Source organism: Oncorhynchus keta, chromosome 1 (assembly GCF_023373465.1).
Source record: "Oncorhynchus keta strain PuntledgeMale-10-30-2019 chromosome 1, Oket_V2, whole genome shotgun sequence".
NCBI lineage: Eukaryota > Metazoa > Chordata > Actinopteri > Salmoniformes > Salmonidae > Oncorhynchus > Oncorhynchus keta.
In genome coordinates, this window is record NC_068421.1 from 69511965 (window position 1) to 69538244 (window position 26280).

Sequence of the window (26280 nt, forward strand, 5' to 3'; positions counted from 1 at the left end):
ACCAGTAGCTATCACGTTTTAGGGAAGACCCAGATGCAGACAGTGTCGAAGTAACCTAGGTCAGTAATCTAGATCAGAGTCTTAAAGGTACAGGACGGCAGGCAGTCTCAGGGTCAGGGCAGGCGAAATGACAGGTCAAGGACAGGCAGAGGTCAGTAATCTAGATCAGAGTCTTAAAGGTACAGGACGGCAGGCAGTCTCAGGGTCAGGGCAGGCGAAACGACAGGTCAAGGGCAGGCAGAGGTCAGTAATCTAGATCAGAGTCTTAAAGGTACAGGACGGCAGGCAGTCTCAGGGTCAGGGCAGGCGAAACGACAGGTCAAGGGCAGGCAGAGGTCAGTAATCTAGATCAGAGTCTTAAAGGTACAGGACGGCAGGCAGTCTCAGGGTCAGGGCAGGCGAAATGGTCAAAACCGGGAAAACTAGAAAACAGAAAAGACAGGAACAAGAGGGAAAACGCTGGCAGGCTTGACAAACAAAACAAACTGGCTACAGACAAACAGAGAACACAGGTATAAATACACAGGGGATAATGAGGGGAGATGGGAGACAACTTATGGGGGGTGGAGACAATCACAAAGACAGGTGAAACAGATAAGGGTGTGACAGTAGCAGTGTGGTTTGGTGGTGGAATCGGTAATGACACAGTTTCTGTTCTCTGGCTGAGCACAGAAATAACCTCCATGTTTCTAAACAGCAGACATCAGACAATCCTCCAAGAATACAACAACAGTAAACCAGATTAGTACAGCTCTGAGCGCTCCAGGCCAGAACATTGTTGCTGTTTTTTTCTACAGAGAGAAAATTGTGTTTTGTTCTTATTTTAAGTGAAACCCCACATTAAACACAGTTTAAAAAAAAACATATATCTGCTTCAAGAAAAGTATGCGTGTGTGTGTATTACATTCTCAGTGTCATATTCAGAGCCCTAACAAACCGTTTGTGGGATTACTGGAATGTATAGTTACCATGTGCTGTTGTGTTTTATTGTATATTAATGTAGTGTATTTGAGTGTACTGCAGTAGTAGAGCGTTTACCAGTTCCAGTGTCAGATGGGGACATCTTATATTGCCTGTGTTCCATATGGCACCCTAGTCCCTATACAATGCACTACTTTTGACCAGGGGCTATTGGACAAAAATAGTGAACTGTGTAGGTAATATGGTGCCATTTGGGAGGCAAGCTCTGGCTCAGGTTTACAGTTCAGTGAGCTTTTAGCCAAGACCTCCCATCTCCTACCCTTAAATAATGCCCCCTTCACCCTCTCTCTGCACCATCATATCTTTACAATAGCACTACACACACAGAGGCCCATTGTTGTCATATGCACTGCTGGTAGAATGGTAGGATGGTGGATGATTAGACAAGTTAATTGGGGGCCAAGCTAACAGCTTTCCCTCTCTCCGTCTCTCCCTCTCTTCCTTGACCTAGTTCCACCCCTCCCCTCCTCCTTCTCTTGCCTCTCTCTCTGCTTTTCTCTGTCTGTCTGTTGTTCGCTCTCAGTGTCGTTAATGAGTGTTCTGAGGTTCTAGCATGGTGATGTACTTTAACTCTGTCTCACCCTGTAGAGACGAGAGGAGACATCTCCACCCTCTTTCTCTAATTAGTCTCCTCTACCGCTACCTCTCTCAACATCTATTTACATGTCTCTCTCTCTCTCTCTCAAATGGAGATGGCCTTGTGTCAGAATGGTTATCTTAGTCATGGGTAATGGTAATGCTGAGGTTTCACACATTAGTCTCTCTACTCTCGCCGTAGCTAAGTGTCTGTACACACACACACACACACACACACACACACACACACACACACACACACACACACACACACACACACACACACACACACACACACACACACACACACACACACACACACACACACACACACACACACACACACACACACACACACACACAATGCAGATGTGTGAGAAGTTAATGGAGGACAGGGAGAACAGATGACACAGAGCCTGTTTCTTAATGCTCACTGTCTCTTCCTTCTCTCTGTCTCTACTTTATCCCCAACCTTCTCTCTCTCTCTCTCTCTCTCTCTCTCTCTCTCTCTCTCTCTCTCTCTCTCAATTCAATTTCAACGGGCTTTCTGTCTCTCTCTGCTTTCTGTCTCTCTCTCTCTCTCTCTCTCTCTCTCTCTCTCTCTCAATTTCAATGTTTCTGTCTCTGAGCTAGTGAATATGTTTCTGTCTCTGAGCTGCTGAAGATGTTTCTGTCTCTGAGCTGATGGAGATGTTTCTGTCTCTGAGCTGGTGAAGATTTTTCTGTCTCTGAGCTGGTGAAGATTTTTCTGTCTCTGAGCTGGTGAAGATTTTTCTGTCTCTGAGCTGGTGGACATGTTTCTGTCTCTGAGCTTGTGGGGATGTTTCTGTCTCTGAGCTGGTGGACATGTTTCTGTCTAGGAGCTTGTGGGGATGTTTCTGTCTCTGAGCTGGTGGGGATGTTTCTGTCTCTGAGCTGGTGGGGATGTTTCTGTCTCTGAGCTGCTGAAGATGTTTCTGTCTCTGAGCTGATGGAGATGTTTCTGTCTCTGAGCTGGTGAAGATTTTTCTGTCTCTGAGCTGGTGAAGATGTTTCTGTATCTGAGCTGGTGAAGATGTTTCTGTCTCTGAGCTGGTAGACATGTTTCTGTCTCTGAGCTAGTGAAGATGTTTCTGTCTCTGAGCTGGTAGACATGTTTCTGTCTCTGAGCTGGTGGAGATGTTTCTGTCTCTGAGCTGGTGAAGATGTTTCTGTCTCTGAGCTGGTGGAGATGTTTCTGTCTCTGAGCTGGTGGGGATGTTTCTGTCTCTGAGCTGGTGGGGATGTTTCTGTCTCTGAGCTGGTGGGGATGTTTCTGTCTCTGAGCTGGTGGGGATGTTTCTGTCTCTGAGCTGGTGGGGATGTTTCTGTCTCTGATCTATTGAATATGTTTCTGTCTCTGAGCTGCTGAAGATGTTTCTGTCTCTGAGCTGATGGAGATGTTTCTGTCTCTGAGCTGGTGAAGATGTTTCTGTCTCTGAGCTGGTGAAGATGTTTCTGTCTCTGAGCTGGTGAAGATGTTTCTGTCTCTGAGCTGGTGGACATGTTTCTGTCTCTGAGCTTGTGGGGATGTTTCTGTCTCTGAGCTGGTGGGGATGTTTCTGTCTCTGAGCTGGTGGGGATGTTTCTGTCTCTGAGCTGGTGGGGATGTTTCTGTCTCTGATCTATTGAATATGTTTCTGTCTCTGAGCTAGTGAATATGTTTCTGTCTCTGAGCTGGAGGACATGTTTCTGTCTCTGAGCTAGTGACAATGTTTCTGTCTCTGAGCTGGTGAAGATGTTTCTGTCTCTGAGCTGGTGAAGATGTTTCCACAAGAATAGTAAACACACAAACATTTTACCAACTGGAGACATTTTGTTGTTCCCCACAAGGACAAATGCAATTTCTAGGGGGTTAAGGTTGGAATTAATGTTAAGGTTAGAATTAGGGTTAGGAGCTAGGGTTGGGGTTAGGAGCTAGGGTTAGAGTTAAGGTTAGGTTTTCAGGTAAAGGTTAGGGTTAGGGGTAGTGTTAGGGTACGGGTTAGCGTTAGGGTTAGGTTTAGGTTTAGGGTTAGGGTTTAGGGAAATTTGGATTTTGAATGGTACTGAATTGTGTGTCCTCACAAGGTTAGTTGTACAAGACTGTGTGTGTGTGTGTAAGTGGTGTATTAATGAAATCTGATGGGTTGTCTTGAGGGCATTTACCCACAAAGCTCCATCCTGATGAGAGCTAAAACATGTGTGACATTTCACTGAGGCTCATCTAAAACAAACATATGCACGTGCACACACACACTAGCACCACCCCCACTCCCCCTCTCTTTCTGTCACTGAACTTTGTAATTCTCCTTCTCTCTCCCTGTGTCACACACAGTCTGTATCACTCTGTAAATGTATGGACAGACCAAAACGACAAAAAGAAAAACAGGAGAGGAGACAGCTACTGTTGTCTTCCCTGGTTTCTCCAATACAGAAAATAATTCTATAATATTCCATTTATATCAAAGTACCAGGCATTTATCTGTTGGAGAGGTCACTGGAGAGCCCTACTTAGTGAGGCTGAAAGAAGAGACAGCGAGGGAGCAAGACAGAGAGAACAGAGAAAGAAAAAGAGAGAGAGAGAGAAAGTGACAAAGAGAAGAGAGGGAGGGGAAGATGCTTGTTAACCCCACCCCCTTGGTTGTTCTTTGATGATTTGTCAACCAGTTTCCTCTGACTCCACCCAATGATCTGTCCACGCTGTTGCCTGTCCTTCGCGCGCACACACACACGCACACACACACGCACACACACACACACACACACACACACACACACACACACACACACACACACACACACACACACACACACACACACACACACACACACACACACACACACACACACACACACACACACACACACACACACACACGGTAACAGTAATCTCCTCACTAACCAGTCACCTCCAGACTGATTGACGGATGTCAGTCTGACTGACATTTCAGCTGATAGATAGACAGATTGACTAACAACAGGACACAAAGCCAGCAAGCTTATTGGTCTACAATGTCTTTTTGTGTCATTGTGACATGTGTTGAGGAATTATAATCCTGTGAGTAACAGTGTGTCTGTGTGTGTATGTGTAAACAGAATGTGGGAGCTGACCAGGATGTTGCTACAGGAGACAGACAGCTTCCATCTGGAGAATCACACAGATTACTACAGGAGACGTGTGTGTGTGTGTGTGTGTGTGTGTGTGTGTGTGTGTGTGTGTGTGTGTGTGTGTGTGTGTGTGTGTGTGTGTGTGTGTGTGTGTGTGTGTGTGTGTGTGTGTGTGTGTGTGTGTGTGTGTGTGTGTGTGTGTGTGTGTGTGTGTGTGTGTGTGTGTGTGTGTGTGTGTGTGTGTGTGTGTGTGTGAGACAGAGAGAGAGCATCCCAGAGTTTTCTGTTCAACCAAGCTTAGACAGAGAACGCTAAAGAAAGAGGGAGGTCCATGTAGAAAGATACAGGAAGAGAAAGAGAGAGCGATGAGTGGAGAAGGTGAGATATAATGCAGAAGAGATATGTATATACACTGACTATACAAAACATTGAGTACACCTGCTCTTTCCATGGCATAGACTGACCAGGTGAAAGCTATGATGCCTTATTGATGCCTTTTGTTAAATCCACTTAAATCAGTGTAGGCTGAGGCTGGGGGGTGCAACTCAATATTAGGAGGGTGTTCTTAATGTTTTGTGCACTCAGTGAGAAAAACATACTATTTAAAATATTCTGTTTGAGAGGTAGTAGGGAGGACAACATCTCTGTGAAGTTTGGCCTGGAATACTATGGTTGAATCAACATTGTTTCCACACCATTTTAATGAAATTACGTTGAACCAATGTGGAATAGATGTTGAATTGAGGTCTGTGCCCAGTGGGTTCCAATCAGTGGCGTATCCAGGCCACGAAGGGCAAGCACGCCGCCATTCACATCAACAGGGCTGTAGTGGAGCGGGTCCAGAGCTTCAAGTTCCTCAGTGTCCACATCACTAAGGATCTATCATGGTCCACGCACACCAACACAGTCGTGAAGAGGGCACGACAAATCCTCTTCCCCATCAAGAGGCTGAAAAGATTTAGCATGGCCCTCAGATCCTCAAAAAGTTATACAGCTGCAACATTGAGACCATCTTGACTGGCTGCTTCACCACTTGGTATGGCAACTATCTGGCATCTGACCGCAAGGCGCTACAGAGGGTAGTGTGTACAGCCCAGTACATCACTGGGGCCGAGCTCCCTGCCATCCAGGACCTCTATACCAGGCAGGTTCAGGCCCCAAAATTGTCAAAGACTCCAGCCGCCCAAGTCATAGACTGTTCTCTCTGCTACCGCATGGCAACGATACTGATGCACCAAGTCTGGAACCAACAGGACCCTGAACAGCCTCTACCCCCAAGCCATAATGCTGCTAAATAGTTAGTCCGGGTGGCTATTTGGTTAACTATTTAACTATCTGCATTGACCTTTTTTGCACTAACTTTTTTGACTCATCACATACGCTGCTGCTACTGTTTACTATCTGTCACTTTGTTACTGGTTGTATGTTCATATCTACTTGAATGACCTCGTAGCCCTGCTGGTACCCTGTGTATATAGCCAAGTTATTGTTACTCATTATGTATTTATCATTACTTCTATTATTAAGTGTTTTACTTTCTAGTATTGTTCTATTTTATTTCTTTCTGCATTGTTGGGAAAGGCCATTAAGTATGAATTTCACTGTTAGTGTACACCTGGTGTTTACAAAGACTTTGACAAATACCGATAATATATATTGTTAATTCATAAATCTCACCGGGAAACGAATAAGGGCGAGCGAAACAGCTTCTCTCGATCTACTAATACTAATGTGTAGCCCATGTATCTGATGCTGTCTGGCAAAAAATAATAGGACATGCCATATTATTTTTGTCCAGACAGACGGCCGCTGTTTGCCTCGCTCGGGTGCGTTCTCTGGTGAAATAGCGAATTTAATGAAAGGACTAGATAGACACGAATGAGAAATCATTTTATTAGTTTGTTTACTTTTTTTATTGAAAACATTTTTAGGGAAGCCTGGCACCCATGAATACACACCACTTTGTAGGCGGAATGTCATTACGCTTATGATGTTTGAAAATAGATGTACTTCTCATTCAAATGGCGGGTGCACAGTGCACTGTTCGACTGCTGGACTTTCTTTGTAGTAGAAGAACGTGCGCAGGTAATCAATTCAACATACTTTTTGAAGAGATTTGTTTGACAATCAGATAAAAATATAATCTGGTTGTGTTCATGACACATTAACGGTAATACATTTTTTACAGTTAAATGACATGTCTTTGCTGTAAAACACATAACAGATGTTTGTCCACGCAGACATAGGATGTCCCGTTAAAAACATAGAGACCGCCTGAATGTCACGGTATAATTCGTACTCCGGCTGACATTTTCAAGTCAATTTACTGCTGAATGCTAATAGCCATATATAAAATCCTGATATTGAATACAAACAAGACTTTTGGGATTGATTTATGTTTAAAACAGGGAAACGTACCAAACATAAGCGGAAGTATTTAACGTGTTGAACCATCAAAACTAGATTTAAAAATCCATCTTGCATCGATTAAGGTTCAAAATGTTTTTCTGTGACCTGTATCAACACCCCACACAATATTTTTCACTTTACTCACTACAGACAAATTCAGATATGTTGTTTTGACATTCCAATCTGTTTTTTTAAACTCTCATCCATCCAACTCTCTCTCTCTCTCTTTACTTTGTTTTCTTACGCAGCTCGGTTTTTGATACTCTTTTTTTTTATACCTCCATCCACACACGCACACTCAATTTCCCCTGAAAACACGAAACCAGGACAGCCCAGCAGAAAAATAGTTAACACGCACCCTGCTTTCTGATTGGCTGTCAATCCTGGTGTTCTGAGCTACCCTACAGATAGAGGTAACTAGGCAACTTCAGCGGCTGCCGAACAGAGGGAAGGAGAGAGAGAGAGAGAGAGGTAACCACGACAAAAAGGGGGACGAGAATAAAGGGAAATTACGCGCGGAAATAGGAAATCCTGACATATTTTTTAAATATTTTTTATATCGGGGAAGTGGGATGTAGGCGCGATTCAGTCACTATCCCTTGGATGGGAAAGTGGATAACCGCTTCTGAAACCTTGTTTGTGGATGTTGGGAATAACGTGGATGGTTGTTGGATTGTAAACCTCGCAGCAGAATTGGAACTAACTGTAGGCCTACTCAATCTCGGACCGGCAGTAAGAAGGTAAACCAGTGATGAAAAGGCATTTGGACGAAATGAAAGCTTTAGGTTTACGCAGATGAGTATATAAATATCGCTGCAGAATGTCACAACGGTGCATGGCAGGTGTTTTGTAAATCGGAAGTTTTTCCAGACAGATATAATATTCACTGCAGCAGATCTCCACTGCTGCTGCATCAGGGTTTAATGGTTGGAAAAGAAAGTCTTTAAAAGTAATCTTTAGACTTCTCAGTGTGTAGAAATGACTCTCATTGTGTGTGTTACAGAAATGGGGAGAGAGCAGGCAGTTGTTTGCTGCATTGACATATTTCAGTGAGCGTGCATGTGTGCGTGAGTGAGTGAGTGAGCGAGCGTGCATGTGTGCGTGAGTGAGTGTGTGTATGCGGATATTCCTGGGCGTTCCATATTAAGGCATTCGGGTTCTACTTGGTGTTCTACCGCGCCAAGTTAGGGAGCCTCTCTCTTTTCCTGTTGAATGAATGACCTCTGTGCTGGATCCTGCCTTGAGGAGAATGAGTTGAAGTGTAACTGGGCTGTTCTGATATTGATCACCAACTGGAGGAGAAATGTAATGAATACTACTCTGTCAGGGGCTAGGGGGGAGCAAGGTGGAGAGAGAAAGGGTAGGATAGAGAGAAAGGTCTTGTGAATGGGTATCCCAGTCGGTCTGTGCATGGCTGAAAGCTGCATTAATCATGAAATGGCTACACACACACACACTAGAGCTATAGCTGCTCCTCAGTCCTGCTCTAGCGCTTCACAGAATCTGTCCACTAAATCTTCACATAATCTGTCCACTAAATCTTCACAGAATCTGTCCACTAGGTCTTCACAGAATCTGTCCACTAAATCTTCACAGAATCTGTCCACTAGGTCTTCACAGAATCTGTCCACTAGGTCTTCACAGAATCTGTCCACTAAGTCTTCACAGAATTTTTCCACTAAGGCTTCACAGAATTTGTCCACTAAGGCTTCACAGAATTTGTCCACTAAGGCTTCACATAATCTGTCCACTAAGGCTTCACATAATCTGTCCACTAAGGCTTCACATAATCTGTCCACTAAGGCTCAACATAATCTGTCCACTAAGGCTTCACATAATTTGTCCACTAAGGCTTCACATAATCTGTCCACTAAGGCTTCACATAATCTGTCTACTAAATCTTCACAGAATCTGTCTACTAAGTCTTCACCCATGCAGGAAACTACCTGCGTCTGTTTCTGTTCAATCCACTCTGTGTGTGCGTGCCTAAAGGACGTCATGCTGCTTGCTTAGCGAGTACCATTTCCTCCTGATTCGGCTCGCACCCAGGACCTCTACCTTGCTAGCACATGTGACCACCCAAACGTCTTACCAGTCAGCGCCATGTGAGAGCTAGCTATTCGCTGGCGAAAGTGGGGACACTTCAGGCTGAGGAATAAGTTTCACACATCCCCATGTGCTACATGTGAGTGTTTGGTAGGATGAGGGGTGTACAGTGTGGGACGGCATGTTGTCCACGTCACAACGCCTCATTTGGTAAAGAGAAATGGAGGATGATGGGATATGACAGAAGGCAGACCACACATTTCTCTTTTGCCCCAGAGTTAGGGTGAGTGAGTGAGTGAGTGTATGTATGTATGTGTGTGTGTCTGACAGGAGACAAATCACCAACACACACACACTTCCCTCAGCCAGCAGCTCCACCAAGGCCAAAGCTCCCTTGCTACCATGGTAACATATTTCTAAGGTGTGATTGGTCAAAGGAGGGTCATGGCAATGAAACGTTTTCTCAAAAGTAAGTATGTGAATGATGGACATAGTAAACAGACTATAATGGGGAATATAGACCCTGGTATCAATAGGAAAATATTTTCTCAGGTTTTACACTCTTCTTCGTTGCTCTCTCTTTTTGTCTCTTCCCCCATCTTGCGATCCATTGTGGAGGATTCACCACTAGCTAGCTATTAGTGTGTGTGTGTGTGTGTCTCAGGATGAATCAGAGCTAGCTATTAGTGAGGTGTTGTCACACCTCTACAGTGTTACATCGGCCTCTCGCGCTCTTCCTGCCAGTTCTTACCACCTAGTCAGTAATGTGTGTGTGTGTGCCTGCGTCTGAGTGTCTGTGTGTTTGTGTTTGTCTGCAGATGTTTCAGTCCTTCCACTTGTTTCCTCACCTCTCAGGTTACCTGGTCTGCCTCTGGAACCTTTGAAGCCACTTTAAAATCAAGTCCTGTGTGTGTGCGTGCGAGCGTGCGAGTGTGTGTGTGTGTGTGCGAGCGTGTGTGTGTGTGTGTGTGTGTGTGTGTGTGTGTGTGTGTGTGTGTGTGTGTGTGTGTGTGTGTGTGTGTGTGTGTGTGTGTGTGTGTGTGTGCTCGTGCATTTGAGGCCCTCTTACTTCAGTCTTTGTGGGCCCAGCAGGCAGCTTCAGGTCAGCATAGAAACGCAGAGAGCATTGTGTAGAAACCCTCAAAGAAAACACAAGTATCTCTCTCTGTGTCTGTCTCTCTCTCCCTCTCTTTCTCTCTCATTGTAATCTATTCAGAAGCACTGTGAGGCCTTCAGGGGACTTGTTATATATTATATAGGGCTGGGTTCTGTACAGTTCTCCCATAGGGCTGGGTTCTGTACAGTTCTCCCATGGGGCTGGGTTCTGTACAGTTCTTCCATAGGGCTGGGTTTTTATTTTTTTTATTTATTTCACCTTTATATAACCAGGTAGGCTAGTTGAGAACAAGTTCTCATTTGCAACTGCGACCTGGCCAAGATAAAGCATAGCAGTGTGAACAGACAACACAGAGTTACACATGGAGTAAACAATTAACAAGTCAATAACACAGTAGAAAAAAGGGGAGTCTATATACAGTGTGTGCAAAAGGCATGAGGAGGTAGGCGAATAATTACAATATTGCAGTTTAACACTGGAGTGATAAATGATCAGATGATCATGTACTGGTAGAGATATTGGTGTGCAAAAGAGCAGAAAAGTAAATAAATAAAAACTGTGGGGATGAGGTAGGTGAAAATGGGTGGGCTATTTACCAATAGATTATGTACAGCTGCAGCGATCGGTTAGCTGCTCAGATAGCTGATGTTTGAAGTTGGTGAGGGAGATAAAAGTCTCCAACTTCAGCGATTTTTGCAATTCGTTCCAGTCACAGGCAGCAGAGTACTGGAACGAAAGGCGGCCGAATGAGGTGTTGGCTTTAGGGATGATCAGTGAGATACACCTGCTGGAGCGCGTGCTACGGGATGGGTGTTGCCATCGTGACCAGTGAACTGAGATAAGGTGGAGCTTTACCTAGCATGGCCTTGTAGATGACCTGGAGCCAGTTGGTCTGGCGACGAATATGTAGCGAGGGCCAGCCGACTAGAGCATACAAGTCGCAGTGGTGGGTAGTATAAGGTGCTTTAGTGACAAAACGGATGGCACTGTGATAAACTGCATCCAGTTTGCCGAGTAGAGTGTTGGAAGCGATTTTGTAGATGACATCGCCGAAGTCGAGGATCGGTAGGATAGTCAGTTTTACTAGGTTAAGCTTGGCAGCGTGAGTGAAGGAGGCTTTGTTGCGGAATAGAAAGCCGACTCTTGATTTGATTTTCGATTGGAGATGTTTGATATGGGTCTGGAAGGAGAGTTTGCAGTCTAGCCAGACACCTAGGTACTTATAGGTGTCCACATATTCAAGGTCGGAACCATCCAGTGTGGTGATGCTAGTCGGGCATGCGGGTGCAGGCAGCGATCGGTTGAAAAGCATGCATTTGGTTTTACTAGCGTTTTAAGAGCAGTTGGAGGTCACGGAAGGAGTGTTGTATGGCATTGAAGCTCGTTTGGAGGTTAGATAGCACAGTGTCCAATGACGGGCCGAGAGTATATAGAATGGTGTCGTCTGCGTAGAGGTGGATCAGGGAATCGCCCGCAGCAAGACCAACATCATTTATATATACAGAGAAAAGAGTCGGCCCGAGAATTGAACCCTGTGGCACCCCCACAGAGACTGCCAGAGGACCGGACAACATGCCCTCCGGTTTGACACACTGAACTCTGTCTGCAAAGTAATTGGTGAACCAGGCAAGGCAGTCATCCGAAAAACCGAGTCTACTGAGTCTGCCGATAAGAATATGGTGATTGACAGAGTCGAAAGCCTTGGCAATGTCGATGAAGACGGCTGCACAGTACTGTCTTTTATCGATGGCGGTTATGATGTCGTTTAGTACCTTGAGTGTGGCTGAGGTGCACCCGTGACCGGCTCGGAAACCAGATTGCATAGCGGAGAAGGTACGGTGGGATTCGAGATGGTCAGTGACCTGTTTGTTGACTTGGCTTTCGAAGACCTTAGATAGGCAGGGCAGAATGGATATAGGTCTGTAACAGTTTGGGTCCAGGGTGTCTCCCCCTTTGAAGAGGGGGATGACTGCGGCAGCTTTCCAATCCTTGGGGATCTCAGACGATATGAAAGAGAGGTTGAACAGGCTGGTAATAGGGGTTGCGACAATGGCGGCGGATAGTTTCAGAAATAGAGGGTCCAGATTGTCAAGCCCAGCTGATTTATACGGGTCCAGGTTTTGCAGCTCTTTCAGAACATCTTCTATCTGGATTTGGGTAAAGGAGAACCTGGAGAGGCTTGGGCGAGGAGCTGCTGGGGGGCCGGATTTGTTGGCCGAGGCAGGAGTAGCCAGGCGGAAGGCATGGCCAGCCGTTGAGAAATGCTTGTTGAAGTTTTCGATAATCATGGATTTGTCGGTGGTGACCGTGTTCCCTAGCCTCAGTGCAGTGGGCAGCTGGGAGGAGGTGCTCTTGTTCTCCATCGACTTCACAGTGTCCCAGAACTTTTTGGAGTTGGAGCTACAGGATGCAAACTTCTGCCTGAAGAAGCTGGCCTTAGCTTTCCTGACTGACTGCGTGTATTGGTTCCTGACTTCCCTGAACAGTTGCATATCGCGGGGACTGTTCGATTCTATTGCAGTCCGCCACAGGATGTTTTTGTGCTGGTCGAGGGCAGTCAGGTCTGGAGTGAACCAAGGGCTGTATCTGTTCTTAGTTCTGCATTTTTGAACGGAGCATGCTTATCTAAAATGGTGAGGAAGTTACTCTTAAAGAATGACCAGGCATCCTCAACTGACGGGATGAGGTCAATGTCCTTCCAGGATACCCGGGCCAGGTCGATTAGAAAGGCCTGCTCACAGAAGTGTTTTAGGGAGCGTTTGACAGTGATGAGGGGTGGTCGTTTGACTGCGGCACCGTAGCGGATACAGGCAATGAGGCAGTGGTCGCTGAGATCCTGGTTGAAGACAGCGGAGGTGTATTTGGAGGGCCAGTTGGTCAGCATGACGTCTATGAGGGTGCCCTTGCTTACAGAGTTAGGGTTGTACCTGGTGGGTTCCTTGATGATTTGTGTGAGATTGAGGGCATCTAGCTTAGATTGTAGGACTGCCGGGGTGTTAAGCATATCCCAGTTTAGGTCACCTAACAGAACAAACTCTGAAGCTAGATGGGGGGCAATCAATTCACAAATGGTGTCCAGGGCACTGCTGGGAGCTGAGGGGGGTCGGTAGCAGGCGGCAACCGTGAGAGACTTATTTCTGGAGAGAGTAATTTTCAGAATTAGTAGTTCGAACTGTTTGGGTATGGACCTGGAAAGTATGACATTACTTTGCAGGCTATCTCTGCAGTAGATTGCAACTCCTCCCCCTTTGGCAGTTCTATCTTGACGGAAGATGTTATAGTTGGTTATGGGAATCTCTGAATTTTTGGTGGCCTTCCTGAGCCAGGATTCAGACACGGCAAGGACATCAGGGTTAGCAGAGTGTGCTAAAGCAGTGAGTAAAACAAACTTAGGGAGGAGGCTTCTGATGTTGACATGCATGAAACCAAGGCTTTTTTGATCACAGAAGTCAACAAATGAGGGTGCCTGGGGACATGCAGGGCCTGGGTTTACCTCCACATCACCCGCGGAACAGAGAAGGAGTAGTATGAGGGTGCGGCTAAAGGCTATCAAAACTGGTCGCCTAGAGCGTTGGGGACAGAGAATAAGAGGAGCAGGTTCTGGACAGTTCTTTCATAGGGCTGGGTTCTGTACAGTTCTTCCATAGGGCTGTGTTCTGGACAGTTCTCCCATAGGGCTGGGTTCTGGACAGTTCTCCCATAGGGCTGGGTTCTGTACAGTTCTCCCATAGGGCTGGGTTCTGTACAGTTCTTCCATAGAGCTGGGTTCTGTATAGTTCTCCGATAGGGCTGGGTTCTGGACAGTTCTTCCATAGGGCTGTGTTCTGGACAGTTCTTTCATAGGGCTGGGTTCTGTACAGTTCTTCCATAGGGCTGGGTTCTGTACAGTTCTTCCATAGGGCTGTGTTCTGGACAGTTCTTCCATAGGGCTGGGTTCTGTACAGTTCTTCCATAGGGCTGGGTTCTGTACAGTTCTCCCATAGGGCTGGGTTCTGTACAGTTCTTCCATAGAGCTGGGTTCTGTACAGTTCTCCCATAGGGCTGGGTTCTATACAGTTCTTCCATAGAGCTGGGTTCTGTACAGTTCTCCCATAGGGCTGGGTCCTAACTTAAACGACACACAAATACCCTTGTTTTATGCTTTTACCCAAATTGATATCCACTGAGAGATATCAACGTTCTGGTTTAGGATAAGGAGAGAAGGGAAGGAATGAGCATGAAGGTAGGAATGGGAAAGAGATGAAAGAAGGCAGGGAATGGAGGGAGGAGATGATAGGAGGGAAGGAGGAAGGGAATTGACTGGATGCCCATCCCATTGATCCTGGCTTGGTGTGTGTAATATTCCCAGAATACATTTACAGGAGGAGAGGCAGGATGAGAGAATAAAAGCACCAGCCATTCTCCTCTGATGCTCATGGCACCGCGGTAATGGGGGGCTGCTGGGTGTGTGTGTAGGTGGGTGTTTTAAGTGTGTGGGTGGGTGGGTGTTTTTAATGTGTGTATGTATTTTAGGGGACTGGCATCAGCAATTGTCTTGCTATAGGCAGGTGAGCTGTGAGAGAGCAGGGTTGGCCAACCCTCTTCCTGAGAGGTAAGGGATGTGCAGGTTTTTGCTCCCGCCCTGCTCAAACACATCTGATTCAGCTATTGAGCTGCTCATCAGGACATTGATTAGTCAAATCAGGTGTGCTGGAGAAAACTCCTCTGTGTCTCCATCCCTCCACCTCTCTCTCTATCCCTCCTCTCTGTCTTTCTATTCCTCACTCTACCTCCATCCCTCTACCTCTCTCTCCAAGCCAAATAGACAACACTGGACAGTATCACAGGGCTTTCCTAACCCTTACACACACACACTGTGCTTAACTCCTCGTGTGCCCCTACCCACCATCTCTCCCCCTACTCACCCTCTCCTCTCTCTCCCCCCTACCCACCCTCTCCTCTCCCTCCCCCCTACCCACCCTCTCCTCTCTCTCTCCCCCTACCCACCCTCTCCTCTTTCTCCCTCCCCCTACCCACCCTCTCCTCTCTCTCCCCTCATACCCACCCTCTCCTCTCTCTCTCCCCTACCCAATCTCTCCTCTCTCGCTCCCCCTACCCACCCTCTCCTCTCTCGCCCCCCCTACCCACCCTCTCCTCTCTCTCTCCCCCTACCCACCCTCTCCTCTCTCGCTCCCCCTTCCCACCCTCTCCTCTCTCTCTCCCCCTACCCACCCTCTCCTCTCTCGCTCCCCCTACCCACCCTCTCCTCTCTCTCTCCCCCCTACCCACCCTCTCCTCTCTCGCTCCCCCTACCCACCCTCTCCTCTCTCTCTCCCCCTACCCACCCTCTCCTCTCTCTCTCCCCCTACCCACCCTCTCCTCTCTCTCTCCCCCTACCCACCCTCTCCTCTCTCTCTCCCCCTACCCACCCTCTCCTCCTCTCTCCCCCTACCCACCCTCTCCTCTCTCTCTCCCCCTCCCCACCCTCTCCTCTCTCTCTCCCCCTACCCACCCTCTCCTCTCTCTCTCCCCCTACCCACCCTCTCCTCTCTCTCTCCCCCCTACCCACCCTCTCCTCTCTCTCTCCCCCCTACCCACCCTCTCCTCTCTCTCTCCCCCCTACCCACCCTCTCCTCTCTCTCCCCTCATACCCACCCTCTCCTCTCTCTCTCTCCCCTCATACCCACCCTCTCCTCTCTCTCTCCCCCTACCCAACCTCTCCTCTCTCGCTCCCCCTACCCACCCTCTCCTCTCTCGCTCCCCCCCCACCCACCATCTCTCGCTCCCCCTACCCACCCTCCCTCTCTCGCTTCCCCTACCCACCCTCTCCTCTCTCGCTCCCCCTACCCACCCTCTCCTCTCTCTCTCCCCACCCTCTCCTCTCTCTCTCCCCCTACCTACCCACCCTCTCTCTCTCTCTCCCCCTACCCACCCTCTCCTCTCTCGCTCCCCCTACCCACCCTCTCCCTCTCTCTCTCCCCCTACCCACCCTCTCCTCTCTCTCTCCCCCTACCCACCCTCTCCTCTCTCTCTCCCCCTACACACCCTCTCCTCTCTCTCCCCCCTACACCCCTCTCCTCTCTCTCTCCCCCTACCCACCCTCTCTCCCCCCCCCCTACCCACCCTCTCCTCTCTCTCTCCCCCTACCCACCCTCTCCTCTCTCTCTCCCCCTACCCACCCTCTCCTCTCTCTCTCCCCCTACCCACCCTCTCCTCTCTCAGTTGCCAGACACCCTTCCTCTCATCTGACTGAGGCGGGTTGAGCTGAGCTGAGTTGAACAGGGACAGGAGGCCAAATGGAATCAGAGAAACTGCAATTCAAGTTAAATTGTTAATGTACCATGCTGTCGGATGCAATGTAACTTGTCATTTGAATTGAAAAAGTGAGAGAGGGGTAGAGATATATGCAATATTCTTCTAATGACTCAAATGTAGGCAGTGAGAGAGAGAGCAAGGGAAAAGGAGGAGGAGATGTCAAGGAAGGAGTGAAGTATTCCCCCCTCTCTGTTTCTCTCTGCCCATATTGATGCTTCAGAGAGTCTCTAGTTTGAAGTGGAGATTCTCTCACTGAGTCATACCAGGTACCATTTCAGCTCATCATACGCACTACTTTACAGAGAGAGTGAGGTGGAATACAATGTCCCTGTATTTTCCCTCCACCTTCACATCTTCTTCCTCTCCTTTATTCTCCTCTTCCACCTCCCTCCTCCTCTTTCTCTACTCCTCTCTAATCTCCTCCTCCTCCTCTTCCTCTCCCCCCTTTCCTATTCCTCCCTCTCTCTGAGACCTAGTAGTGTACACAGGAGTCACTGCACATTAACACGTTAATTAACTCATGTTTTCCTACATCCTCATTTGGCCCAGAGTACCCCCTCTCCTGCCCATGGCAGTACCACACACACACACACACACACACACACACACACACACACACACACACACACACACACACACACACACACACACACACACCCTACGCTGTGCCCTGGTAGACCCCAGAGGTACAGTATTACATGCTCTGTATGACATTAAAAAGTGTCAGAGAGAAGAGTAAAACAAAGGTTTATAAACTACATTCTAATTCCTGTTTTTATTCAGTCCTTTCAGTCCTTTTATCCTGCCGTGTAGAGAGGAGAGAGGTGGCTGTTATTTAGCGGTTTTCTCTTTATTCAAGAACACACAAGATAATGTATTCATTGAGAGGAGGGGGGACTGGAGGGGCTGGTTTGTTACAGGTCCCAGAGGAGAGCTTCTACTGGCTGCAAGACAGAGCGAGAGGAGGGGGAGATGGGGGGATGAAGAAATTAAAGAAAAAAGGGAGAGAGAGGGCTGGCTGGCTGGGCCAAAGGAATGGACTTCCCTCCAGAGGATTCTCTCTCTCTCGTCTTTTGTGACCTCTGTCTTATTAGTCTGACTTCTGCCTCTTATCCTCCCTTTCCGTATCATAACCCTAACCCTGTACCCCTCCACTCCGCCATCTCTCACTCCATCCCTTCTTCCATCCCTCATGTCCTCAGGGTCTGTACAGTAGCATTCCTTCTCCTTCAAAACAGGGAACACCAGTTTAGTCTGCATTGTGTCTCACGCTGTGTATAAGACAGCTCAGATATACAGGCAGTAGCTTTGAATGTGGCCTTCAGAGTTTCACATTGCCCAGCGGTTTCTGTTGAATCTTCTGTACATGTGTACATGTTTCCTCCAGATGCACATTGTATACACGTACAGTATAGACAAATGGATAAGAGAGGAAAGGAGATGTGAGATGGAGATGTGGAGATGGAGAGGATAGGTGGAGATGGACAGGATAGATGGAGATGAGGAAAGGAGAGAAGTTAACAGTAGTTAAGAGTCAGAGAGAGGATACGACAGAAGAGGAGGAGGCTTGAGGAAGAGAGAGAGAGGAGGAGAAATGAGAGGAGAGACTAAAGGAGGAGAGACTACAGGAGAGGGGAGAGGAGAGGAAGGGCGTGGAGGAGGTTAAGGTTAGAGTCAGTATTGACTGGTGACATCTCAATGAGGAGGAGCCATCCTGTGCCTGTGTTGTGATTGGACCAGGGAGATCTCAGGGGTGTGGCTCTAACTAAGATGACAGGAGGGAGCAATGAGGAAGGGGAAGATGGGTGGGAGGATGGAGGGAAGGAACGAGGGAGGAGAGGAGAAACAGATCCAGGTGTTTCGGTGTGTTTAATTACTTACCTGTGAGACTAACGAGATGTGCACGGAGAAGACTACACGAACGCACGCACGCACACACACACACACACACACACACACACACACTCAAGACACTCAGGTGGCACTAATTAATAAAACTCCACCACAGAGAGTGCTACATGGCTGGCAAACACACACACACACACAGCCCGTCTCCAATAACACAATTCACACCAGTCCTCGAGTCGCAGAACCAGCCGAGAGAAAGCGATAGAGAGAGGAGATATTAGATGTAGAGAGAATAGAGACAGTTCTCTAGAGACTGTGCTGCTGCAGGCAGTGCTACAGGGAACACATCAGTCACACACACCTGTGACTGTACAGACGGTAGCCGAGGGAGAGAGGGAAGAAGAGAGAAAAAGGTAGAGGTAGAAAGTTCACCACAGTGTTTCTCTTTCACCTCTGTGGGAGACTTGGGGAGTAAATGGGAGGAGGAAGGAGAGAAGGGGAGGGAGGATATTAGATCAATGTTTCTCAGCCTTTTTATTTAGTTTTACGGGCACCCAAACAATTGTGCTATTATGTGGGGGGTTTTCGTGTTATTTGTCATTTATTTTGTACTTAATGTTTCTGCCACTGTATCTAACGGCAAAAAATAGCTTCTGGATATCAGAACAGAGATCACTCACCTCAGATTAGACAAAGAGCTTCTGGATATCAGAACAGAGATCACTCACCTCAGATTAGACAAAGAGCTTCTGGATATCAGAACAGAGATCACTCACCTCAGATTAGACAAAGAGCTTCTGGATATCATAACAGAGATCACTCACCTCAGATTAGACAAAGAGCTTCTGGATATCAGAACAGCGATCACTCACCTCGGATTAGACAAAGAGCTTCTGGATATCAGAACAGAGATCACTCAGACAAAGAGCTTCTGGATATCAGAACAGAGATCACTCACCTCGGATTAGACAAAGAGCTTCTGGATATCAGAACAGCATCACTCACCTCGGATTAGACAAAGAGCTTCTGGATATCAGGACAGAGATCACTCACCTCGGACTAGACAAAGAGCTTCTGGATATCAGAACAGAGATCACTCACCTCGGATTAGACAAAGAGCTTCTGGATATCAGAACAGAGATCACTCACCTCGGATTAGACAAAGAGCTTCTGGATATCAGGACAGTGATCACTCACCTCGGATTAGACAAAGAGCTTCTGGATATCAGGACAAGATCACTCACCTCGGATTAGACAAAGAGCTTCTGGATATCAGAACAGCGATCACTCACCTCGGATTAGACAAAGAGCTTCTGGATATCAGAACAGAGATCACTCACCTCGGATTAGACAAAGAGCTTCTGGATATCAGAACAGAGATCACTCACCTCGGATTAGACAAAGAGCTTCTGGATATCAGAACAGAGATCACTCACCTCTGATTAGACAAAGAGCTTCTGGATATCAGGACAGAGATCACTCACCTCGGATTAGACAAAGAGCTTCTGGATATCAGAACAGCGATCACTCACCTCGGATTAGACAAAGAGCTTCTGGATATCAGGACAGAGATCACTCACCTCGGATTAGACAAAGCGCTTCTGGATATCAGAACAGAGATCACTCACCTCGGATTAGACAAAGAGCTTCTGGATATCAGAACAGAGATCACTCACCTCGGATTAGACAAAGAGCTTCTGGATATCAGAACAGATCACTCACCTCGGATTAGACAAAGAGCTTCTGGATATCAGGACAGAGATCACTCACCTCGGATTAGACAAAGAGCTTCTGGATATCAGAACAGAGATCACTCACCTCGGATTAGACAAAGAGCTTCTGGATATCAGGACAGAGATCACTCACCTCGGACTAGACAAAGCGCTTCTGGATATCAGAACAGAGATCACTCCCTCGGATTAGACAAAGAGCTTCTGGATATCAGAACAGAGATCACTCACCTCAGATTAGACAAAGAGCTTCTGGATATCAGGACAGTGATCACTCACCTCGGATTAGACAAAGAGCTTCTGGATATCAGGACAGAGATCACTCACCTCGGATTAGACAAAGAGCTTCTGGATATCAGAACAGAGATCACTCACCTCGGATTAGACAAAGAGCTTCTGGATATCAGAACAGAGATCACTCACCTCGGATTAGACAAAGAGCTTCTGGATATCAGTACAGAGATCACTCACCTCGGATTAGACAAAGAGCTTCTGGATATCAGAACAGAGATCACTCACCTCTGATTAGACAAAGAGCTTCTGGATATCAGGACAGAGATCACTCACCTCGGATTAGACAAAGAGCTTCTGGATATCAGAACAGCGATCACTCACCTCGGATTAGACAAAGAGCTTCTGGATATCAGGACAGAGATCACTCACCTCGGATTAGACAAAGCGCTTCTGGATATCAGAACAGAGATCACTCACCTGGATTAGACAAAGAGCTTCTGGATATCAGAACAGAGATCACTCACCTCGGATTAGACAAAGAGCTTCTGGATATCAGGACAGAGATCACTCACCTCGGATTAGACAAAGAGCTTCTGGATATCAGGACAGAGATCACTCACCTCGGATTAGACAAAGAGCTTCTGGATATCAGGACAGAGATCACTCACCTCGGATTAGACAAAGAGCTTCTGGATATCAGGACAGAGATCACTCACCTCGGATTAGACAAAGAGCTTCTGGATATCAGGACAGAGATCACTCACCTCGGATTAGACAAAGAGCTTCTGGATATCAGGACAGAGATCACTCACCTCGGATTAGACAAAGAGCTTCTGGATATCAGGACAGAGATCACTCACCTCGGATTAGACAAAGAGCTTCTGGATATCAGGACAGAGATCACTCACCTCGGATTAGACAAAGAGCTTCTGGATATCAGGACAGCGATCACTCACCTCGGATTAGACAAAGAGCTTCTGGATATCAGGACAGAGATCACTCACCTCGGATTAGACAAAGAGCTTCTGGATATCAGAACAGAGATCACTCACCTCGGATTAGACAAAGAGCTTCTGGATATCAGGACAGTGATCACTCACCTCGGATTAGACAAAGAGCTTCTGGATATCAGAAAGAGATCACTCACCTCGGATTAGACAAAGAGCTTCTGGATATCAGGACAGTGATCACTCACCTCGGATTAGACAAAGAGCTTCTGGATATCAGGACAGAGATCACTCACCTCGGATTAGACAAAGAGCTTCTGGATATCAGGACAGAGATCACTCACCTCGGATTAGACAAAGAGCTTCTGGATATCAGGACAGAGATCACTCACCTCGGATTAGACAAAGAGCTTCTGGATATCAGGACAGAGATCACTCACCTCGGATTAGACAAAGAGCTTCTGGATATCAGAACAGAGATCACTCACCTCGGATTAGACAAAGAGCTTCTGGATATCAGGACAGAGATCACTCACCTCGGATTAGACAAAGAGCTATGGATATCAGGACAGAGATCACTCACCTCGGATTAGACAAAGAGCTTCTGGATATCAGGACAGAGATCACTCACCTCGGATTAGACAAAGAGCTTCTGGATATCAGGACAGTGATCACTCACCTCGGATTAGACAAAGAGCTTCTGGATATCAGAACAGAGATCACTCACCTCGGATTAGACAAAGAGCTTCTGGATATCAGGACAGTGATCACTCACCTCGGATTAGACAAAGAGCTTCTGGATATCAGGACAGAGATCACTCACCTCGGATTAGACAAAGAGCTTCTGGATATCAGGACAGAGATCACTCACCTCGGATTAGACAAAGAGCTTCTGGATATCAGGACAGTGATCACTCACCTCGGATTAGACAAAGAGCTTCTGGATATCAGGACAGAGATCACTCACCTCGGATTAGACAAAGAGCTTCTGGATATCAGGACAGAGATCACTCACCTCGGATTAGACAAAGAGCTTCTGGATATCAGAACAGAGATCACTCACCTCGGATTAGACAACGAGTTGTTCTTCAACAAGCAGGAAGCACAGGATATACTCCGAACACCCGACAAGGCCAACATCCCCGTCATTGGGGCGGTCTGTGCATATTTGTAAACAACAGCTGGTGCACGAAATCTAAGGAAGTCTCTAGATTTTGCGCCTAAAGTAGAGTATTTTATAATAAACTGCAGACCATACTATTTGCCTAGAGAGTTTTCAGCTATACTTCTCGTGGCTGTTTATTTACCACCACAGACGGATGCTTGCCCTATGACCACACTCATTCAGCTATATAAGGAAATAAGTAAACAGGAAACTGCCCACCCAGAGGCTGCGCTCCTAGTGGTCGGAGACTTTAATGCAGGGAAACTTAAATCAGTTCTCCCTAATTTCTCCGTAGCCGACGTGAGTAAGACCTTTAAACAGGTCAACATTCACAAGGCTGTGGGGCCATACGGATTACCATGCTCTGGGCATGTGCTGACAACTGTAAGTTGTCTTCACTGACATTTTCAACATGTCCCTGATTGAGTATGTAATACCAACATGTTTCAAGCAGACCACCATAGTCCCTGTGCCCAAGCACACTAAGGCAACCTTCCTAAATGACTACAGACCCGTAGCACTCACGTCCGTAGCCATGAAATGCTTTGAAAGGCTGGTAATGGCTCACATCAACACCATTATCCCAGAAACACTAGACCCACTCCAATTTGCATACCGCCCAAACTGATCCACAGATGATGCAATCTCTATTGCACTCCACACTGCCCTTTCCCACCTGGACAAAAGGAACACCTACATGAGAATGCTATTCATTGACTACAGCTCACCGTTCAACACCATAGTGTCCTTAAAGTTCATCACTAAGCTGAGGAACCTGGGACTAAACACCTCCCTCTGCAACTGGATACTGGACTTCCTGACGGGCCAACACCAGGTGGTGAGAGTTGGTAGCAACACATCTGCCACGCTGATCCTCAACACTGGAGCCCCTCAGGAGTGCGTGCTCAGTCCCCTCCTGTACTCCCTGTTCACCCACGACTGCGTGGCCAGGCACGAGTCCAACACCATCATTAAGTTTTCAGACGACACAAGAGTGGTAGGCCTGATCACCGACAACAACGAGACAACCTATAGGGAGGAGGTCAGAGACCTGGCCGGGTGGTGCAAGAATAACGTCCTATCCCTCAACGTAACCAAGACTAAGGAGATGATTGTGGACTACGGGAAAAGGAGGACCGAGTATAGATGGGACTGTAGTAGAGCAGGTTGAGAGCTTCAAGTTCCTTGGTGTCCACATCACCAACAAACTTGAATGGTCCAAACACACCAAGACAGTCGTGAAGAGGGCACGACAAAGCCTATTCTCCCTCAGGAAACTAAAAAGATTTGGCTTGGGTGCTCAGATCCTCAAAAGGTTCTACAGCTGCAACATCAAGAGCATCCTGACTGGTTGCGTCACTGCCTGGTACAGCAATTGCTCGGCCTCCGACCCCAAGCACTACAATGCATTACTGGGGCTAAGCTGTCTGCCATCCAGGACCTCTATACCAGACGGTGTCAGAGGAAGGCCATAAAAATGGTCAAAGGCCCCAGCCACCCCAGTCATAGACTGTTCTCTCTACTACCACATGGCAAGCGGTACCCGGAGTGCCAAGTCTAGGACCAAAAGGCTTCTCAACAGTTTTTTACCCCCAAGCCTCCTGAACAGGTAATCAAATGACTACCCAGACTATCTGCACTGTGTGCCCCCCCAACCCCTCTTTTACGCTGCTGCTACTCTCTGTTTAACATATATGCATAGTCACTTTAACTATATATTCATGTTAATACGACCTCAATTAGCTCGACTAATCGGTGCCCCCGCACATTGGCTACCCAGACTATCTCCATTGTGTCCCGCCACCCACCACCCACTCTTTTACGCTACTGCAACTCTCTGTTAATCCTATATGCAGTCACTTTAACCATATCTACATGTACATACTACCTCAATCAGCCTGACTGACTATTTGGCGCACATGACAAATGCAATTTGATTGTAATTACTGTAGTGTGTAAGGGATGGAGGTGGGGGTCTGATTGCCTATTCCAGTCACACAGACACACTCCTTCACTCCACCTGTCTGTGGCAGCACATTTACTCCTCTCTTCATGCTGGCTGCTTCTCTCTCCACCCTCCCCATCAGTAGTATGTATGACTATCATTAGCAGTGGTAGTATGATGGATGGCCACGAGAGGGTTTTCTGTGGCAAGGTGGGACTCTGCGTTAGTACACCATCATTACCTACTCACACACTCACAACGACACACACTCACGTGACAGTCCTCCCGAGGACAGGGTGCTCAAACACTTAGTGTGAAACAATTCAGAATGGGAATGTCCTAATCATTCACGCTGTGTGTGTGTTTGTGTTTGTGTGTGTGTGTGTGTTCAAATTAAATAAAATTTATTTGTCACATAAACATGGTTAGCAGATGTTAATGCGAGTGTAGCGAAATGCTTGTGCTTCTAGTTCCGACAATGCAGTAATAACCAACGAGTAATCTAACTATCAATTCCAAAACTACTACCTTATACACAAGTGTAAAGGGATAAAGAATATGTACATAAAGATATATGAATGAGTGATGGTACAGAGCGGCATAGGCAAGATGCAGTAGATGGTATCGAGTACAGTATATACATATGAGATGAGTAATGTAGGGTATGTAAACGAAGTGGCATTGTTTAAAGTGGCTTGTGATACATGTATTACATAAAGATGCAGTAGATGATATAGAGTACAGTATATACGTATACATATGAGATGAATAATGTAGGGTATGTAAACATTATATTAAGTAGCATTGTTTAAAGTGGCTAGTGATATATTTTACATCAATTCCCATCAATTCCCATTATTAAAGTGGCTGGAGTTGAGTCAGTGTGTTGGCAGCAGCCACTCAATGTTAGTGGTGGCTGTTTAACAGTCTGATGGCCTTGAGATAAGCTGTTTTTCAGTCTCTCGGTCCCAGCTTTGATGCACCTGTACTGACCTCGCCTTCTGGATGATAGCGGGGTGAACAGGCAGTGGCTCGGGGGGTTGTTGTCCTTGATGATCTTTATGGCCTTCCTGTGACATCGGGTGGTGTAGGTGTCCTGGAGGGCAGGTAGTTTGCCCCCGGTGATGCGTTGTACAGACCTCACTACCCTCTGGAGAGCCTTACGGTTGTGGGCGGAGCAGTTGCCGTACCAGGCGGTGATACAGCTCGACAGGATGCTCTCGATTGTGCATCTGTAGAAGTTTGTGAGTGCTTTTGGGGACATTTCTTCAGCCTCCTGAGGTTGAAGAGGCGCTGCTGCGCCTTCTTCACGATGCTGTCTGTGTGGGTGGACCAATTCAGTTTGTCTGTGATGTGTACGCCGAGGAACTTAAAACTTACTACCCTCTCCACTACTGTTCCATCGATGTGGATAGGGGGGTGTTCCCTCTGCTGTTTCCTGAAGTCCACAATCATCTCCTTAGTTTTGTTGACGTTGAGTGAGGTTATTTTCCTGACACCAGAGACTTGTTTCTGGAAAGGTGGATTTTTAAAAGTAGAAGTTTGAATTGTTTGGGCACAGACCTGGATAGTATGACAGAACTCTGCAGGCTATCTCTGCAGTAGATTGCAACTCTGTTAAAGTTAGGGATGGAATTTTCAGAATTTTTGGTGTTCTTCCTAAGCCATGATTCAGACACGGCTATGACATCAGGGCTGCTAAAGCAGTGATTAAAACAAACTTGGAGAGGAGGCTTCTAATGTTAACATGCATGAAACCATGAAACCATTTACAGAAGTAAACAAATGAGAGCGCCTGGGGAATGGGAGTGGTTCTGGGGGCTGCAGGGCCTGGTTAACCTCTACATCATCAGAGGAACAGAGGAGGAGTAGGATAAGGT

The 26280-nt window shown here is 47.0% G+C and overlaps 1 protein-coding gene across 7 annotated transcripts in view; it reads left to right on the top strand.

Annotated features, from left to right (window-relative positions):
- LOC118380174 (disabled homolog 1-like) overlaps positions 1-26280 on the top strand; it is a 370535-nt gene that overhangs the window by 263107 nt on the left and 81148 nt on the right. For 5 of the 7 annotated variants that reach the window (XM_052459038.1, XM_052459066.1, XM_052459068.1 and 2 more), the window contains exon 1: positions 7552-7814. The exons of 1 other annotated variant lie outside the window; for it this stretch is intronic. The gene's annotated coding sequence lies outside the window, so the exon portion shown is untranslated. One more of the 7 variants, XM_052459057.1, reaches the window with a different exon arrangement.